We start from the raw sequence: 15589 nt of genomic DNA, 5'->3' as shown, positions 1-15589 counted from the left end.
TTTGTGTTGTTGTTTAAGCCAGTTTGAATTGCATTTCCTGTCATCTGCAAGAAATAATATTAACCAACACAAAACAGATGACTTGGACACAATGACCTAGCAGAACCCGGTTTATATTACTAGCTTTAAAACATGGAATTTCTAAGAGAAGTTCTGTTTTGCATAGAAAATGGAAAATAGTTTGGAGATGGAGATATGTGGGAAGAAAAAGAGATGAAAGAATATTCATGTCTGTCCTGACATTGAGGCATCAATAACAATAACATTTAGAAGGCAGATTACTACTAAAAATGACAAGCAAGTCAGATGTGGTCCCTGCACTCAAGGCTTATCAGAGCAAGTGAACATAAGTAATTTGACAAATAAGTAGCCTTTTGATGATTTAGTTAAGTGTAGTTTTGATGAGTTCTAAGAGGACTAAACTATACAATGAAAACACATGCAAAGCTTACCTGAAAAATGGTAGTCAAGCTGCCACTAGAAGATCTGAGGAGTAAAACTTAGGTGAATGGGGATGGGAGAGGGTCATAATGGTTGAGGCTTAAAATCCCAGTGTAACTGAGATGTAGTGACAAAAAGGAAGTGAAAAGTACTTGCAAAGGACAACTTAACCTGCTGTATTAAAGAATCTATACAGGGAGGTAAAGAAAGACAGGAAGCTGCTGGTGGATAGAGAAGGCAAGGAGGAATCAAAAGTTAGGAGGTCCCAACCAGGGTGTAGAACAAAGGATGTAGTATTTGAGAGAGGCTTATAACAGTGAAAGGTGTGAAATTGTGATTCTAGATAAGGGAAGTTTGTGGGAATGACAGAGTTCAAAGTATGACTGAGAAGATTAGTTACCAAGGTAAACTGAGAAAATTTCTTAGAAATAATAAAGCTCAGGTCTCAGTAGTGTTACACGAGTCATCCATAATCTTACTGACATCCCCCAGTTTGATGGTAGGAATTGGAGTGTAACAAAAAGAAGTCAACTGATGGCAAGTTTTCAAAGAAGGAGGAACATTTTATATTACATATAGCAAGAGGCAAATGAAGTATTGAGAGCTACTTATTACTGACCACATAAAGTATTAAGCAAATGTTAAGTATTTTATTTATATATGTTATTTTAACTAAGATTCACTTTTTCCCTATCAGGTAGGTACTTGATAGTTTTGATTTTATAGATGAGGAAATCAAACTGTAGAGAGGAGTAATTAAGTAATTTGCCAAAAGCCACATAGTCAGGATTTGAACTCATGTATTTTGATTCTAGAACATATACTCTTGACAACTATACTTCCATGTTAAAAGTAAATTGCATGGGTATTAATAAAGTAGAGGAAGTGGCAGTAAAAAGGCAAAAGATACTGACCCTCAGAGAAGTTTAGAGGTTTGTTAAAAATAATATAGGGAGGGGCTTCCCTGGTGGCGCAGTGGTTGAGAGTCCTCCTGCTGATGCAGGGGACGCGGGTTCGTGCCCCGGTCCGGGAAGATCCCACATGCCGCGGAGCGGCTGGGCCCGTGAGCCATGGCCGCTGGGCCTGCGCGTCCGGAGCCTGTGCTCTGCAACGGGAGAGGCCACAGCAGTGAGAGGCCCGTGTACCGCAAAAAAACCCAAAACAAAACAAAGCAACAAATAATAATAATATAGGGAGAATAAAGAAGGGTATTTGTCAAGCAGTATGAAGATGATAATAAGATAAAGAATAAACCATTTGATTTCATTTGAGGCCTGAGACGTCTGGGCTCAATAGTCTTGGGACTGTTGATACTTTTTCTGGTGTTTTTCAGATGTAGGCCCTGTAGCGGACAGAGTGCAAGCTTGGGATAAGAAAAATCAATTCGAACTCTATATTGCTTGCAAATGGTTGCAGTAATTTACATTCTTATATCCACATCCTTGGCAGTCTCTTCCCATACTGAGTATGTTCCTGGCCATGGGACAATAACCAAGGTGACTGTGACTTGATCTGGCCAATGGGGAAAAATCAGCATGATTCAAGGGGAGACTTTAAAAGTGTTTGCTTATTAAGATTTTCTTGCTCTTGTGGCTCTTGGGAATTTTGAAACCACCATCATGTGAAGAGCCTCTGATGGTCTACTAGATGAAGAACACCTCAGGTCTTTTGTTTATTAATGAATAATGCTCAGAGTCATTAATCTTACAATTCATTTTTCTGAGTTTTAAGAATTTATTTCTATTATATTAAGAGTAGATAAGTAGGTAAATATTTTTTCCTATTTATATTTTTCTTTACTTCAATATTTTTCTTGTTATTCCTCCGATTAAAACTCTTTGAACCCTAGATCTCAGGTTTGTTGGCATATAATAAAAATCTCATAATCTCATTGTGAGGTTAAAATGAACAAATAAATGAATCGATCAGCATAGTCTTTGGCATATAACACATGCTAAAAAAGCCATTATATTTTTTATTAGTAAGACCAGAGGTATAGTGTCTTTTACCATTCTTAATATTTTTCAACACTTCAGAATAAATATTGGTTATAATACTCACTTTGGAAATGCATGCCTTTTGTCTGTGAAGTGAATCCAAAATTTTTAAAAAAAGCTGCAAAGTTGATACTCCTTTAAAACACTGTTGATACTCCATATTCAAATTACATAAATTAAACAATAGCTGATACGTTTTTTGGGGTTATATCTAGAATATCTCAATCTTTTATATTGTTCAAGAGTTATGTAACTTCTTAGTAAATGACTGTGTTTAAATTACTAAATACCCATCTTTGCTACCAGTAAATGTAAAACAAACATTATATAAATATCAATTTTATAAAATGCAAAAATATTTTAAAAATCATATTAACTTTTCCAAATTGCATACAACAAATACATCCATGTGTTTCAAAGTAATTTTGATATATTGATGCAGAAAGTAAATATCTTTTATGTTAGTCTTAAGAAAGGGAGGCAGCAGTTGAAAAGGCATGACACTGGTGACAGAGAAGCAGGGATACAGCTACTTGATTCAATTTTGTGAACTTGGACAAATTTAGTAACTTTGTGAAACTTGAATTTCTTTATCCATAAGATGAGGATAAAAGAATACTATTTCATAGGGATTTTGATAGGATAAAAAGGGATAAAGTATGCATAAACTTTTCATAAATTTCAAATTAAAATTTTAATTCATATATTAAAATTAATCAATTGTATTTTAAATTAAATTAAAAATAGGAATGTGGTAAATGAAAGCACATAATCTTTATATTCAAATATTTGTTCCTGAATACTAGCATTACCACTTAATAATGATAGGATAGTGGAGAAGATTAATGAACTTTTAAAAAACTGTATCTTCAGATCTGTACAACTGAGACAATAACATCTAGCTCATATGACTTATGACTATTGGGTGAGTTAACGTAAGTCAGTGATGATCCTTAAGGCATAAAAGGAACTCAGAAGGAAAGTCATTATTATTACCATCCATATTATAAGTCTTTAATTTCATTATTTAATAAAGTCATTGCAGAAAAATTCTGTTAGAATATTATTAGAAAGTTAATAAATATGAAGTAAATATAAAAATAAAAGTTAATAAATTGAGTTATATTTAAATTGTGCCTGTAGAGCTGTTTCTTTAATTCCTTTTCATCAGTATGATTCAGAGTTTATCTTTTCCTGTAAGGTCAATACATTTTAATTGGTATATTTATATATTCTTACTAATTAACATGACCAATAACGCATTTTTGTGTGTATGGAAAATCATAAGCCTTATTAAATTGTATTTATTTATACAATTTTAAAAACTTGATTAATTGATATAATACTTATCAATCACTAACATCATTGTTAATGCTTTAACAAAGTGAGCTAAATAATTTAGCACCAAAAGTTTAGGAAAACTGACAATCAGTTTATTTGGATAAATGGTTAAAAAGAATTTAGAATGTATTTGAATCACATAAAATATGTGATTTGTAAATATATGTATTATTCTTTAGCAACATGATTTCCCTTTGACTTTCATGTAAAAAATTACCTACATAGTTATAATTGTATGCATGTCAGATTTAGAGAAGACAGCAGTAATTACTTCAGTTTTCGACTCTGGGATGGCATGCTGAATGAGTTTCATATTTCTTCTCTTTAAAAGGGTAGAATATCTATCGTTTTATTTTGGCAGCTATAGACAAGTCCATATTTGATTAAGTCCTATATATCATCTACTGAGCTAAGCATAAAGATTTTTAATTATAGAAAGCTAGGACATTTCAAGCCTTGGAATATTAATTAATCATTCAGGGAAGATGTTAGTTTCATCTCTTGTGTTAATTTTATACCCTGACATTTATTCATAGTTTGTTTACATTTCTATAGACTATTTCATCTCATATTTTCAGAGGAGGAGAAGTAAGATGAACTGTTTTCTACCTTGTCCCAGCATTGAGTAGTAAGAACCAGAGGAGAGAAAGGTCCTGCATAATAGAATAAATGCTCAATCCAATGCTTCATAAGCCACTAAAATGGATTAATCACTTTGCATTTTTAAAATACAGAAGTGGAAGAGATTTAAGGATTTTTCCCTCCCTTCTGTAATTCACAGCACATTTGGACTGTGATCACTGCAATACAATCAGAGGAAAAAGAACAAAGTGGTGCCAAGGAAAACAGAATGACAGACTAAGATTAATTATAGAAAAACACATATCATTATTCTAAAATTAGTTCAATTAAATAGAGAAATATACCAGCTATGAACAATAAGTAATATTTTATTTTGTGTTTTTTCTCTCCTCAGTTTTTCTATAAAGTGGAGACTATTGCTAAAAGTATGATATTCTAGGCAAAATATGTCTTCTTTCCTCTGTTTAAAAATGAACAATACAAACAAGTATACAAACTAAAACTAACATATTATCTGTGATGCCGGGGGTTTCTTTCAGAGTGATCTTTTATTCACCTCCCAGATATGTGAAAATGGCACGTCATTGTTCCCTAAAGTGTATGTTTTATGGAACATAAGTCCCAGGATGTGCTCCAAGACCAAAAGGTCCATGAAGGGAAAGTGATTCCATGGTTGAATGGTATTGTTTTCTAGAGTAGTCACAGTGATATTAACCCACTGAAGATACCTAGAGCTCTTTTGATTTGATAAAGAAACTAATTTAGCTTTGTGACCTAGTGTTTTTCAAAGTTATTTCTCTTTACATACTTTTTAAAAATAAATTTATTTATTATTTTTTACGTTATTTTTTTTGGCTGAGTTGGGTCTTCACTGCTGGGCGCAGGCTTTCTCTAGTTGCAGGAGGAGGGGCTACCCTTTGTTGCAGTGTGTGGGCTTCTCATTGTGGTGGCTTCTCTTCTTGCGGATCACGGGCTCTAGGTGCGTGGGCTTCAGTAGTTGTGGCATGTGGCCTCAGTAGCTGTGGCTCACGGGCACTAGAGTGCAGGCTCAGTAGTGGCGTATGGGCTTAGTTGCTCCACAGTATGTGGGATCTTCCTAGACCAGGGCTCGAACCCATGTCCCCTGCATTGGCAGGTGGATTCTTAACCACTGTGCCACGAGGGAAGTCCCATACTTTTTTTATATATCACTTTCTTCACAGTATTACTTGGCAGTAAAGTGGAATGTGGGGTCTGAATGCCTGGGTTCAAATCCTGGCTCTGCTACATTCTAGATGCACCAACCAAGACAAGTTATAGAACATTTTAAAGTAATTTTTTAAGTTTAATTAGGTTGTATTTGTTTATTTTTGCTTTTGTTTTCTTTGCTTTAGGAGACAGGCCAAAAAAAAATATTGCTGAGATTTATGTCAAAGAGTGTTCTGCCTATGTTTTCCTCTGAGAGTTTCATAGTATCCAGTCTTAATTTTGGTCTTTAATCCTTTTGAGTATATTTTTGTGTAAGGTGGTAGAGAATGTTCTAATTTCACTCTTTTACAAGTAGCTGTCCAGTTTTCCCAGCACCACTTATTGAAGAGACTGTCTTTTCTCCACGGTATATTCTTGCCTACTTTGTCATAGATTAATTGACCATAAATGTGTGGGTTTATTTCAGACCTAATTAAACTTAGAAGCTTTTTGCACAGCAGAGAAAACCATTGACAAAATGAAAAGACAGCCTGCTGAATGGGAGAAGATATTTGAAAATGATACGACTGATATGGGGTTAATATCTAACATATATGAACAGCTCATACATCTCAACATCCAAAAAAAAAAACAAACCAACTAAAAAATGGGCAGAAGAACTGAATAGACATTTTTCCAAAGAGGAAAAGCACATGGCCAATACGCACATGAAAAGATGCTCAACATCGCTAATCATCAGGGAAATGCAAATCAAAACCACAGTGAGATATCACCTCATACCTGTCAGAATGGCTATCATCAAAAAACCCACAAATAACAAATGTTGGGAAGGATGTGGAATAAAGGAAACCATCCTATATTGTTGGTGGGTACATACATTGGTACAAGCCACTGTGGAAAACAGTATGGAGATTTCTCAAAAAATGAAAAATAGAACTACCATAGGACCCAGCAATTTCACTCCTGATTATATATCTGAAAAAAACAAAATCACTAATTTGAAAAGATACATGCATCCTAATGTTCATAGTAGCATTATTTACAATAGTCAAGGTATGGAAGCAAGCTAAGTGTCCATCAATAGATGAATGGATAAAGATGTGGTATATATATAAATATATATAAAATATATATATACACAATAGAATATTACTCGGGCATAAAAAGAATGAAATAATGCCATTTGCAGCATTATGGATGGACTTAGAGATTATCATATTAATTGAAGTCATACAGAGAAAGACAAATACTGTATGATATCACTTATATGTGGAAGCTAAAATATACAACAAACTGGTGAATAAAACAAAAAAGAAGCAGACTAACAGATATAGAGAACAAACTAGTGGTTAACAGTGGGGAGAGGGGAGGGGGGAGGGGAAACAGGGGTAGGAGATTAAAAAAGGGGGGTTATTATGAGATTATATGAAATCATGTTTGTGAAACATCTGAAAATTGTGAAGCACTGTAGAATTTAAAGAATCCTTCATTCAATTAAAAAAATAAAGTAGCAAAAAATAATGTTTTTAAGAACAGTTGTAGATTTACAGAAAAATTGTGAGGATGATATAGGTACATTCTGTTATATGTTGGTAATAATATTGGTAACTATTTTATTGTGTACAAGTTCTTAAAAAATCTTTCAGACTTGGTTCCTGCTTTCATGAAAATGAGAACACTCAGAGCAATCAATGAAGTGAGGTGATTAATTGGTTTGGAGTTTGTGAAGTATAGTGCAGTCTTAGGGAGAAAGAAAACACGTTTATTTATATGTTTAGAAGAAGGAGTATATCTTTAAAATATAAGTAGGTTGAACGCAGAAGAAGATTTCAGTCTCCTGAATTCTAGGCTTTGAAAAGATATGTGTTAAATGGGAGGCCACAGCCTACTTACTAGAAAAATATATTTTATGAAGATTGTAGTCTCATCAAATATTCCTTAGCATTTCAGAGAGATTTTGAAAAATGTTGGCCTTTTGGGACTACAAAAGGTATGGCATTTCATATTCTGCAAAGCAATATTGGCCTAAAATTGAACCATTTATTTTGTCCTTGTTATATGTCACAGTTGTCCTTTCCCTTGAGTTATTAGTTTTATCACCTGCAAGTTCTTTTCAGGAAAAACTGGTGGATATCATTAAGGATCAAAATAGAGAACTGATTTAGTCTGAGGACTGGACAACTAGTAATTGGAGACCAGTAAAGTGTCTCGATCACCAAAAGAGCTATTTGAATCAAGGATTCTGGACTTGTAAGGAACTGATCCTATTAAATAGAAATACATACTGAAACAAAGAAAACAGACTTCTTGGTTCATCACAGAGGTCAAAAGCACACCAAAGAAATTTTCTAGAAATTTTCATGTTTGTTGACATTTCTTCCTTTAAAGATTTGTAAAATCAGATTATTCTCCAGGAATAAAAGGCTAATTATTCCCTAAAAGCAACATTATCTAGGCTCAGTGGTAGTCATAAACTACAACAAAATAGAAGGCATTTGGTGTGGCTTGTAGGACAAATCCATCAATCACAGGTTAATTACATATTATATTTTTACATCTTCTTTCCGTTGGTCCAAGCTCTGTTGTCTTTGAATGCAAATCTCTTACATTTTTAATGTGTAAATAAATTTATTGGACCCTTCTTCACTGTGAGTCTTGAGAAGACAGTGAATTAAAAATATATGGTCCCTAGGGGAGGAATAGGAAGGAAACACATAGGCCTGAGATGTGGACAGACGTGGAAAACACACAAAGAGGGAGCTTAGAGAATCAAAATCCAATATGTTCACACACTTTCATGGAGATTCCAAAGGAAACTAATGAATAGCATGAAAGGGAAAAAAAAATCAATACAGACTGAGATGATTTTCAATATGAAACCTAGAATAAATGGTCAAGCTGCCTAGGAAATGGAGTAAAAGACCTTTATTATTCGTGAATGATATGGAATTGGACAACATGTGTTTGATAGAGGATTCCAGAAGCAGAGTTTGACCCTGAGAAGTACTGGCAGAGATGATGTGAGGAGATCAGAAACCCTCAGCTGACCAGGCCTGAATCTAGAGCTGAGTGGAATCCTAGTACAGAACTGGAGAGGGACTGTATGCCAGCAATTTAGTCAACAAATTGGCTGAACCAAGAATTAGGTAGGGAAGCTGCAACCCAGTGCTCACAGGAACTGAGAAAACTAGATATAACTCGTTTCTCATTGAACCCTACCAGATACCCCAGAGTGGAACAAGAAGTCTAGTTCCAAATCCCATCTTACATTAAAGGGAAGGTAACAACTAAAGTACCGTTAGGCAGTGCTCAGTGTTTCAGGCACTGGCAATGTGTGCTGAGGTAAACTGTGGAAGCTTTTAGTACACATGGCTGGCAGGTAAAGAAAATGCAAAGACTGAGAAAATATCCAAATCCTAATACTAATCCTTCACTTCTGTAAAACAACTAATCCTGTCAGGGTTTGCATAACCCTCGGTATAGTAAACAGGATGTGGAGAAATTGGCAGTTACACTAGTTCAGGGAATATGTGAAAAGAGATGGTTTAAATTTAAGTGGAAAATAATCTAAGGATAATCATCAGACAACAAACAAACAAAACAATAATAACAGCTGTAGAAAATAGACACATTGAATAGGAATTTTTGAAAATATTATGCAGGAAAAACCATTTCATTTACAGAGAACTTTTTAAAATATATAGAGGATAGATAGCAGACTCTTTTTATTTTTCAAAGTACTCACAAAAAAATATTTTCCTCCATTCAGGGGGTTGAGGGGAGAAGAGAAATAAGTGAGGGAGATTAAGAGGTACAAAGTTCCAGTTGCAAAATAAATGACTCATGGGTATTAAATGTACAATGTAGGGAAAATAGTTAACAATTATGTAATCTTTATATGGTAACAGATGGTAACGGGACTTATCGTGATGATCATCTGGAAAGGTGTAGAAATATCAAATCACTATGTTGTGTAACAGGAACTAACATATTGTTGTAGGTTAATTATATTTAAAAACAAACAAACAAGCAAACAAACCAACAAACTCATAGAAAAAGAGATCAGATTTGTGGTTACCAGAGTTGGGGTTGGGATGGGGGAAGGGAAATCGGATGAAGGCAGCCAAAAGGTACAAACTCCCAGTTATAAGTACCAGGGATGTAATGTACAACATGATATATACAATTAACACTGCTGTATGTTATATATGAAAGTTGTTAAGAGAGTAAATCCTGAGTTCTCATCACAAGGAAAAAATATTTTTTTCTCTTTCTTTAATTTTGTATCTGTATGAGGAGATGGATGTTCACTATACTTATGGTAATCACTTCATGATGTATGTAAGTCAAATCTTTATGCTGTACACCTTAAATTCATACAGTGCTGTATGTCAAATACAATCTCAATAAAGCTGGAAGAAATAAATAAATATGAGAGAAAAAAATTTTCTTCTACTCAGGCTGACAACATATGTTAAATATTTTAGCAAAATTATAGATTATATACATTTGAGAAATTGCACCCATCTTGAAGAGAAAAACTATTCTAGTATCTACTTCAATTTTAAATTAGAGAAAAATGAATACTATGAATTAAAAATATAAAAACCATAATACTAGATTACAGATTTTGTGCATTAATATGAAAAAACTGATTGGGAATTTGTTGAAACTTTAGAATAATTTCTGAATGCTCTGAAGAGAGCGGAGTATAACCAAAAATTCTCAGAGTTTTGTTGAATTGCTTATTATTTGATCACTTGCTTTTTTTCTTTATGGTAAATGAGGAAAATATATAATTCTAAGTATTTGAATATTAAAAGAGATAATAGAATGCATACTAGGAACCACATCTTGAGCTATATTCATTAGTATATATAGCCAGAGGCTTTTTCTGTAGCTATTGGACAGGGCCCCGCAGAAGTGTAGTTGCATGATAGATAACATCCCATAGGAAGAGAAAGGCATGCAGATTGGTCTACTAATAATGCTTGTCTGGTTAAGGAGCAACAAAAGTGAAGGTTACACTGTAAGTTGGCTGTATCTCCTCCTAAATCATAACAGCATTAGTTGTTTCCTGTGTACTATACATGGTCCCAGAGAAGGCAACCAGCTTAGAGTTGTCTGTTAAAAAGAAATGCCCCTAAAGGATTTTCTGGAATGACATCATGACTCAAGCAAAGACGTAACCCAAAAGAAGCAAGAGAGAGCAATAGAGGGGATTCAAAAAGTTACTGGCAGGCAGGGGTAGAGAACACAATCTGTGTTAAGCAAACTGGTTGAAGAAGCCAAGAGATGAAGCTTTGAGGACTCTGCAACAGCCCCTGCAGTGGAGACTGTGCATCAGTATTCCTTGCACTGCATGCCTCCTTGCACTATAGAGACTGAAAAGCTAAAATGTGCATTTTCTAGGCTCCCTTGCGATTTGGTTGCACATAAAATTTTGATTTGGCCAACCCGATATATTTGTGTGGGACAATGAAGGTGGGAGTAGGGTGGAGTTCAAACTTCTGCTGGTTCTATGGTTTCTACAGACACGCAGGATCACAGAAGCCATTGTTTTTCTGTGTTAATATTAGCGAAGTACCAGTCACTAAAGTAAGGATATCAAGAAGGAAGACATGCAGCACCCATTTTGTTGATGTTACACATTTCTGGAGCATACACAGCTTCCCAAATATGATAGGCTTCTGATATTATGATCCCTGATTAAAGTCACAGCAATGCAACCATTCTCTGAATTACAGATAAGGCAGTGACAATTTGGTGTCCTGCTATTGTGACTTATGTCTTTGGGAGACATTCCTAAAAGCTACTTTAAGAGTTTGTGTCTTCTGCTCCCCTTACTCTGCTATAACATTTGATACCAGAAGTGGTCACAGGCAAGAAGCACTGAGGTGCAGGGCAGTCTGAGACTGGTCATCCTCTGGCCGAGTTTGAAGACACTGATGTCCTCATGAACATTAGAAAATGGAGACTGGCATTTTTATTGTCCATTATGGCAAAAAAGTTACTCTAGCCTGCAGTGCTGAAATAAAATACCTATTGAAGACGAGTTTTTGACAGACTGAGGGTCTGCTATAATAGATTATCATGGTAAAAATAAAAATATTATAATAATCAGGCTACTTCTATCTGTGCTGGAGAACATAAACATAAAAAGACCAAGTTCAGGGCAGAGTCAACTGAGGGGTCTCCTGTGACTGCCCTTTTTCCTATCTATGATCATGTGAGTCCCTGGATTAACTCAGATTTGCCTTATCTTTTATGGGAAAGAGAGGGGCACAATATCATCCCTGTGGTATTCCTAAACATAATGAAATAACAAAAAAATCCAAAGTGAGGAACACTCTACAAAATAACTGGCTTCCACTATTCTAAAATGCCAAATTCTTGAAAGACAATGATTGACAAACTTCTTAAAGAGGCTATAGAGACATGAAAACTAAATACAATGTGTGATCCTGGGTGGACCATGTATCAAGACAGATAATTATCTTATACATAAAGCGCATTATTGGGAAAATTGGAAAAGTCTATATGGTCTGTGAACCAAACAACTGTATTAGATTAAATTTTATAAATTAATAAATATATTTACATTTATTAATTGTATTTAGATTAAATTAGGTTAAATAATCTGATTTTGATAATTGTACTAAGGTTATGTACGGAAATGTTATTATTGTTAGATAACATATACTGAGTGCTTAGAATAATGTGGTATGCACATCTGCAATTTATTCTAAAATCGTTCAAAGAATTATATATAGATATATACAAGCATATATATGTATATGCTCAATTGATATAAAAAAGATAAACCTAGTAAGTGATTGTTCTTTGCTGCATAGAATTTTTTATGTTCATTACACCCTTATGTGCTTTTAAATAAATATTTATGTAATGTTTTTGTCTATTTAGGTATTCAGAAGCCCACAATACGTTATCTAGTGTCAATAAAATTGACTGTTATGATGTTTAATAATAAATTAATATACAACATTTAAAATTAACCAATATAAGTAGTTATATTTGGGGCTGAATAATTTCAATAATATTCCTAGGCAGTACACTAAGAATATACAAATGTTGTCTAAAATATCAAATAATCATGCCACAAATTAATAAAAGAAGAAAATAGGGAATATAAGTTTTAAAAATTTCACAGAATTCTACCAGAAAAAAAATCTTTACTAAACTTATCTTTAGTATTTGAAAAATTCTACTGGATCATTGAAACTTTTATTAATCCACCATTTTGTAAGTTCAATCCATGTGTGATAAAACATTTTACATCATATTATTTTATTTAAATTTTTTCTAATCATACTATCATGGTTAGAGTACATTATTAGTGAATATGTTAAGTACATAATTGTGAAAATAGTGAATATGTAGTATATAAAATATATTGACCATATTTTATTTTATTTCATTTTATTTTATTTTATTTTTTTTTTAACATTGGACCATATTTTAGAAATACAGAAAGTTGGGTTCTATTAGCTTAATATATTTTGAGTACAAAAACAGACTCGCCAAGATGCGGGGGATGATGTTATTGACATGGGCCGAAAATAATATCTTCTGTAAAATCATTGTGCCTTGGAATAATTCCTTTTAATTAATTTCCTAAATTAACGATCCTACCAACTTAGAAACATAGGAAAGAAAAGAGGTATGAAAAATCAAGATGCCAATCATTTTATGCATTTGACTTCCAAGTATTATCAAAACATTTGCCACAGTTTTTATGTGATTTTAATTTTCTAGATACTAAAATTTTTATGCCACATGTTGCAGTATCCCTTTGAAAAAAATGTACTCAAGCAAAAATATTCCTCCAAATCTCAAATAAGTAATTGGTTAATGAATTAAATTTTAATGCTTTTGACAGTCAAATAAAATAACCTGAGAAGAAAAGAAACTTTAGTCTTCTTATTATTTAAAAATAATATTTAGCTTTGCACATTATGAATAAAGTTTGTACATTGAAATTTTTAAGGCAAAAATATTCAATAAGTATAATTTTTTCCAATGTATTAAGGATTGTTAAAAACCGTTAAAGATAATAACAAATGGTTGCCCACAGAATGTAAAGGGCTAGAAAAACATAAAGGAATGTAATAATGAATTTGTAGTCTTTTTCATTCCAGTGAGGCAGATCTTAAAGCTCTAACAGAAACGTCAAGTTTAAGAGAAACAGACGCACACTGTTTGTTTTATTTTCCAATACTGAGTATATCTGAAACCAGATCCCTTTCTTCTTACTTACTCTGCTTCTACATGCCATTTTAAATAAAGTAACACACACATTTACCCTCCTTGTCCCATCTCCCTTTTTGAGTTTCAGCTATAAAATGTCATTTTGTGAAAAACATCTTCCCCTTAGATAAAGCTTCCTGAAAGAGTCCTTCATTATTTCTAAAGGGCAAATATATCAGCCTGAGGCTTATCATTTACAACTTTATTATTCTTTGCAAAATGTCCTGAAAATGCAATGACAAATATAACAGTTTCCTAAGAAATATTGGGGAAAGCTTCAAGGGGATTTTATGTTTCCTTTTACACAGATAATATACATAGGATTTCTTTATGATGGAAGTTTGATGATTAAGCATACTGGGGCCAAAAAAAGTTCCTATATTTCAGATTCAAAATGACTTTTAGAATTAGAAATACTATATAGATTTTTTTTGTTTTTTTAAATTTTTTTTTTATTGGAGTATAATTGCTTTACAATGTTGTGTTAGTTTCTGCTGTACAACGAAGTGAATCAGCTATATGTATACATATATCTCCTCCCTCCTGGGCCTCCCTCCCACTCCCCCATCCCACATATCTAGGTCACCACAGAGCACCGAGATGAGCTCTCTGTGCTACAACACAGGTTCCCACTAGCTATCTATTTTACACATAGTAGTGTATTTATGTCAAACCTAATCTCCCCATTCATCCCACCCTTCTCTTCCCCTCCTGTGTCCACACATCCGTTCTCTATGTCTGATAATAAAAAGAAAGTCACTTCATTGTTCTGTTTATTTTCCATAGCTGTTTAGGATGTATGTATGCATATGTATGCATGAACATATATAATTGGGTTGGCCAAAAGTTTGTTCGGGTTTCCCGTAAGATGCTACGGAATGAACGAACCTTTTGCCAACCCAATATGAGTACCTGATTATATACATGTATATATGTAAATGTACAAGTGCATACATATGCATATGTGTCTGTGTCTTGTGTGTGTCCCTATCTGTGTATTCCCTCTCCAACAAAAGCAACTTGCTTTTTCCTGAAGACAAAATGATCATTTCATCCTTTCGTCAGTTTCTTTACTTGGAAAACCCTTCTTCTCTATCATTCTCCATCCATGGAAACACATTACAGCTGGGCTCCTAATCTAATAATACCATGTGGTAGAGCTATTTTTACCTATCTTATCTTTATGCTTTATGTTGGTTCCTGGAAGCTATGAACCTGATTTCTTCCATCTTATTTACTGCAGTGTCTCATAATTGGTAGCTGCTCAAAAACCATATTTGCTATCTGAATGAGTGAGTTTTGCCCATATCATCCAAAGTGCCTTATTTCCTTTATCATCTCGGCTTGAAAGCAGGTTTGTGGGTTGTTTGATACAACGTTCTCACAGATGTTGGAGGCAAGTGCTCTATAAAGCCCCCATGGAAGGGAGATTTATAACTATTTTTCATTTATTCCACTGCTTTAGTGGCTTAGTTAGGGAAGCATATAATATAGCTTGAAGCAGTGTGAAACACTGGAGCATCATAATGAAGAGTTTGAGTTTCATCTCAGTTTTTTTCATGAGCACAATAAAATAATAATGTCTACCTCATAGGTTTTACAAAAGAAAAATGAAGCGATGCATGTGAAATACTTGGCAAAAAACAAGCACGTAATAAGCAGGCAGTGAAGCCAGAATAATAATGAAGAACCTTGTTTTTTCATAAATAAAGAAACTTCTCTATGCAAAAGAACCTGAGTATTGCTTCTACAACATCCGTCATAGGTAGAGT

Source organism: Grampus griseus, assembly GCF_964374135.1.
Source record: "Grampus griseus genome assembly, chromosome: 11".
NCBI classification, from domain to species: Eukaryota; Metazoa; Chordata; class Mammalia; order Artiodactyla; family Delphinidae; genus Grampus; species Grampus griseus.
This window is presented reverse-complemented; position numbering follows the sequence as displayed.